We start from the raw sequence: 6,299 nt of genomic DNA on the forward strand, positions 1-6,299 counted from the left end.
TTTAAAGCCGAAAGGCACTTCTTCTTCTATCTACATCTTAACGAATTGAATTTAAAATCAGGAATCTTGAAAAATATTGACAACCAAATATAAGTGTGATTGTTCAAATTACGTTACGAAGGGATTTGGTGGAAAGAAATGCTTGTCATATGTAAAGTGAGAGAGTGCAGAAAATTGCACAATTTTTTGGTCTGATTTTCTGCCAAAATGAAAAGAACAAATCCATTTAGCAAGAAACAACTTTTTTCGCTTGAGTTGGGCCACCAAAAAAATGATGTATCAGGCCCCCTGGCCTTAAGTTTGACATGTGATGTACAGCTTTCAGTACAATTACAACCACTAATACAAAGAATATAAACGGTATAAAGAACACATTTGAAATAATGAAAGTTCAAGACAAAAATATGTACAGTATATGATGTGCAGAGATGCAGACCGGTTGCAGAGTTTATTGCACGGTGTTAACATTTAAGTGAGGAGTAGGAGAAAAAAAAAAAAATTCACAGTACATTTCACAGATCGTGATGGGGATTGGCATTCGACGGGTGGAGCTTATCTCGTTGTTCTGCTGCAGCGTCTGCCAGGTGAAAAATATGACGAAAAGGTGACAAATTTGTTCTCCAGTTTTATTGACACACTGGAGAGCCTTCCTTTCCTGGACGGTACAGTTCCCATACTGTAGTGTGATGGAGTTGGTCGGGATGCTTTCCAACAGTACATCTGTAGAAGTTACTGAGCAGTTTGGGGGAGGGGGGGATTCCAAATTTCCTCCTCTTCCTCAAGAAGTACAGTCTCTGAGCCTTCCTGCGTGTTTTTGGGTCCATGTGAAGTCATCGCTGATGTTGGTACCAAAGATTTTGAAGGTTTTCAGCCTCTCCACCTGACTCCCACTGATGACAAGCGGCGCATGCTACTCTTACCTCCTCCTTGGGTCGATAATCATCTCTTAAGTCTTTGCAGCATTTAAAGAGATTATTTTCATAGCACCCGGAGACCAGCTGAGCCACCTCATTCCTGTGCAGGCCAATGACTGTTGCGTCATCAGCAAACTTGATGATGGTGGTGTCATCCTGGGAGGAGATGCAGTCATGGGTGAAGAGGGTGTGCAGGAGAGAACCGAGCACAAAGCTTTGAGGGGTGCCCGTGTTCACCGTCCTTGCGGGTGGGAACTGACTTTGTGGGGTCTGTCTTTGAGGATATCCAGCACCCAGCTGTAGGAGAGGGGTGTTAGTCCAAGGGTAAGGAGTGTCATTAGCGGAGCGGTTCTCACGGTTATCAAACTGGAGGTGGTCTAGTATGTCCGGGACTGCCTTCTTTATGTGTGTCATGACTACTTTCTCAAAGCACCTAATCAACATTGAGGTGAGGGTTATTGGTTACCGTGAATTTGAAACAGAGGCATATGATGACATGTATGGCAGGTTGGACACTGAAGAAGGAGAAAAGGATCTATACAGGCTGGCCAGACAGAGGGATAGAGATGGGAAGGATGTGCAGCAGGTTAGGGTGATTAAGGATAGAGATGGAAATATGTTGACTGGTGCCAGCAGTGCGCTAGATAGATGGAAAGAATACTTTGAGGAGTTGATGAATGAGGAAAATGAGAGAGAAGGGAGAGTAGAAGAGGCAAGTGCGGTGGACCAGGAAGTGGCAATGATTAGTAAGGGGGAAGTTAGAAAGGCATTAAAGAGAATGAAAAATGGAAAGGCGGTTGGTCCTGATGACATTCCTGTGGAGGTATGGAAGCATCTAGGAGAGGTGGCTGTGGAGTTTTTGACCAGCTTGTTCAATAGAATTCTAGTGCGTGAGAAGATGCCTGAGGAATGGAGGAAAAAGTGTACTGGTGCCCATTTTTAAGAACAAGGGTGATGTGCAGAGCTGTGGGAACTATAGAGAAACGAAGTTGATGAGCCACACAATGAAATCATGGGAAAGAGTAGTGGAGGCTAGACTCAGGATTGTATTTGCGAGTAACAGTATGGTTTCATGCGTAAAACAGAATATATGTGGATGAATGAGAGGGGTGGTGGGGGAAGAGTGAGGCTACAGGGAGAAGAGATAGCAAGGGTGGAGGACTTTAAATACTTGGGGTTAACCGTCCAGAGCAATGGTGAGTGTGGTCAGGAAGTGAAGAAACGGATCCAAGCAGGTTGGACCGGGTGGAGGAAGGTGTCAGGTGTGTTATGTGACAGAAGACTCTCTGCTAGGATGAAGGGCAAAGTTTATAAAACAGTGCTGAGGCCAGCCATGATGTACGGATTAGAGACAGTGGCACTGAAGAGACAACAGGAAGCAGAGCCGGAGGTGGCGGAAATGAAGATGTTGAGATTCGCTCTCGGAGTGACCAGGTTGGATAAAATTAGAAATGAGCTCATCAGAGGGACAGCCAAGGTTCGATGTTTTGGAGACAAAGTTAGAGAGAGCAGACTTGGATGGTTTGGACACGTCCAGAGGAGAAATAGTGAGTATATTGGTAGAAGGATGATGAGGATGGAGCTGCCAGGCAAGAGAGCGAGAGGAAGACCAAAGAGAAGGTTGATGGATGTCGTGAGGGAAGACATGATGGCAGTTGGTGTTCGAGAGGAGGATGCAGGAGATAGGCTCTCATGGATAAGGATGACGCGCTAAAGGGACAAGCCAAAAGGAAAAGAAGAAGTCTCTTCATTGCAAACTTTAACAGTTTTGTTTACTGTGTGTGTGTGCAGAGCTGCTTGTAGGCGACGTAGAGCAACACGGATATGTGGTCAGATCAGTGGCGTGCAAAGGAGGGGACAGACGGGGTGGTGAGGGCATCCATTAAAAGTGAGTATTAGTTTTAAGCATGTGTATCTAATGATAGAGCGATGAGGGTTAAATGTGTTGTGTGTTATTTCCCCACTGTGTGTATCAAGAAAAAGGCCCTCAACTTATGGAAATCAAACGGAAGCGCTGAAGTAGAACCAACTGAGCTCGAGCAATCAATCCATTCTCTATAGCACTTTTCCTAATTGTGTTCACGTGTGAGCTGGAGCCTATCGTGGCTGACTTTGGGCGAGAGGCGGGATACATCCTGGACTTGTCAGTCAATCATAGGGCATTTATCGACAAACAATCATTCAACAGGTATAGACAATTTGGTCTTCAATTAACCTAACGTGCTTTTTGGAATGTGGGAAGAAATCGCACTACCCAAAGTGTGCATGTTCTGTTAGTTTTGTTCCCCCTTGGGCTTTTGTGGTGAGAAGGAGCCGCTTCAACAAGGTGTGTTAAGAGAAGACAATCCACCTGAAGTGTTGTAACTTACTACTCTTTTGCTGGGTGTGTAGACAGTTGCGGTCCTAGCTTGAATGGGGCCCGGTCGGAGACTCCCTCTGGAGTAACGCCACACCCAAGGTGCACTCACCGATTATTTCTATATATATATATATATATATTTAAAAAAAAAAAAAAAAAAAAAACATTGGAGGAGACCTTGTACTTTCTGAATTGTTTTTATTTTACAACCATTTTTGCCTGGCTTCATTGTGTTGTATAGGTATTGCGTGTAGAAATAGTGACTTTCGAGCATTGTTTGCTTTAAAATGAGTGCTTAAACAACAAGATTATGAAATATTTTATGACGGCTGCACTGGCTTAAAAGAAAAGGGCGGGTGTGACACACAAGTGGCCACTAATGAGGCGGCTGGCAGGATGGCTGCTGGTCTGGCTCTGCTTCCTCATAGGAATCATGGCACCCGACCGACCCTGGCAGTCTCGCTGGGGCCACTTGAAAAGACAAGGCGAGATCAAAGTCACTTTTCAAGGTTTTAAATGAGAACCGCAGCATGGAGGAGAGCTTTTTTTTCATCTCTGTAATGTGACCTCATTTCTATCTATTAGCGCATCAATGAATCACAATGAGGAACTGACTCGTGAATAAGACTGGTTTGAAGGGAGCGGTCAGTTTGATTGCGCGAATGCATCACTTTGTGAAATCTTTAGCCTTAATGCTCCACAAGGCATACAGCTTTCATTTTATACGGTCTTTGTGTTATTGCTATTATTATAGGTTCTGTATAATAATAACTTTAACTAACTCTAACTTAATTTCATATATAATATGGGTTTCCACAGGATTTTTGGGGCCGATGGAGCAATGTGTCTTTTTGAAGACTTATTCATTTACTGTATATACTTGTGTACTGTATACTGAGTATCTTCAAAAGTATTCTCTCGTCAGGTCATGTATTCTAATCAGTCAGGTCAAACCAACCTTACATGACAGAAATAGTGGGTGTTAACTTACTGTCATTAAATTACTTTATTGTAATTAAATTATTATTCTGTATTAACTGCATCTCTCCGTCACTCACGCTACCGGCAGGGCTGGTAGTGAGGTGACAGCTGTGCGTATTTGCATGTGACGGGTTTCTTGAGATATCTTAAGCAAACATGAACAAATGGAAACAAAGCGTAGGTCAATAAATTAGATTTTTTTTTTTTTTTTTGTAATTCGGCAGTGAAAGAATGCCATTGTGGACATTTTGCCTTTTCTGACCAGATGGATGGATGGATGGATGGATGGATGGATAGATGGAGAAAACAATTGTGTTAAGTCAAAACGGACAGTCCCACTATAAGTCAGCGTCGATTGTAGAATCCTGATTTCTCCCAGCCCATCAGCAAAGATCATTATAACTATAAAAATATGTTCTCATTAAATGCAATCGGAAAAAAATAGATATACTTTTATGGGTTATTTAAAAAATATACTATAGTCGTCTGCCTTTCACGACAAGTCTTAAAACGTGTACGTTAAACAATATCATCAGAACTTGAACTTTAAATACCTTAGCCTTATACAATGGTATAAAACCTTTAAGTTTAAAATACCGTCTACATGGGCTATGCATTAAAGATACGGTCCAAATACTTCAAAAAGGCATCAATAATTACATCCACTTCAAGATATTGACAAATACAGTCGATGTAATTTCCTCATGTTTCTGTACTGTACATATTGTCCTCATTAGGGTCGTGGACGCTCTGGAGCCTGTTCCAGTTGAGTGGACGTGAGACGGGGTACCCCTACTCAGGACCTGGTTTTGATTCAGATCTTGCATTGGCTCTCTTTAGAAATGTGTACCTCCTAAACACATGTTCACATAGTGTTTTGTGAGGGTAACGGGGATTTGTCGCCTCCTGTTGGTCAGATTGGGAAGTGAGCACTAAAATTCGTCCTTAACTTTAAATACAGACAGCTCAAATTGGTGGGCAAAATATGACCTTCCAAAATTCGTAGTCTAGTCTGAAAAAGCACACAGATAAGGTGTAATTTTTTTCAGTTGTTATCATAAGCTAATTTAGCACTTTTTTTTTTTTTTTTAAGTCAGTTCATAATGTTAGCAAAGCTAGGTGAACACGTTTTGATGGCATAAAAGCGTTATCAAAATGGGCATTATATACTATTGACTAAAAATTTATTTTAACTCTGGTACTTGCAGAGTATCTGGTTGTTTACTTTTACGCAAGTAGAAGAGTTGAATCAGTACTTTGACCTTGACCTTTTTTTTTTTTGTTTGTTTGTTTTGTTAAATATCACTTATACAGATTGTAGGAGGCCTACTAACAAGTATAGTATAGTACTAACAATCGGTTGCATGACACCAAGTATAGTGGTACCTTGACTTATGAGTCCCCCAACTTACAAATCTTTCGAGTGGTGCCTCAACTTACAACTTTTTTTTTTTTTGTCAAGTTGCAGGCAAAAAGAAATTAGTAGAGATAAAATGGTTACAGCAAATTTCCCAACTAGCAGCGGTATGGCAGCTAACGAACAACTCTTCAAGAAACAGGCCGAGTGCTTTCCTCAAGCTGTTTACTGCCACTCCCATTTGAAGTTTGCTGTAAAACTAAACAAAATACAAAGAGAATTACACGTTGTATATTGAACCAAACCACATAACTTTGCCAAAAAAGTCAGCTAGCCTCATGGTAACGCATGATGGAAAATGCCATAGACGGGCTAACGAAAGTAACAAGTATATTGCGGTAGTTATAAACTTTTAAACAACTTATATTTGAACACAAACGGTAGCAGCGAATGCAGACAAAGGAACAATACTCTCAGGCATATACAGTATTCTTTATCCCCTGCGACAAATGACATACTACTGCAATAGTCTTCCGCCTCCTCAGGAAATCTACGTGTAGTATGTTTCTATCATACTTCCCCCTGGTGGCCGAAAACCAAAATCCAGGAGCAGCACAACAAATGACACTAATGGATGAAATTATGATGTACAAACTGTTTAATTCTTTGCATATAGTATTTATGTTCT

The sequence above is a fragment of the Phyllopteryx taeniolatus genome, chromosome 13 (genome assembly GCF_024500385.1).
Source record: "Phyllopteryx taeniolatus isolate TA_2022b chromosome 13, UOR_Ptae_1.2, whole genome shotgun sequence".
Taxonomy (NCBI): domain Eukaryota; kingdom Metazoa; phylum Chordata; class Actinopteri; order Syngnathiformes; family Syngnathidae; genus Phyllopteryx; species Phyllopteryx taeniolatus.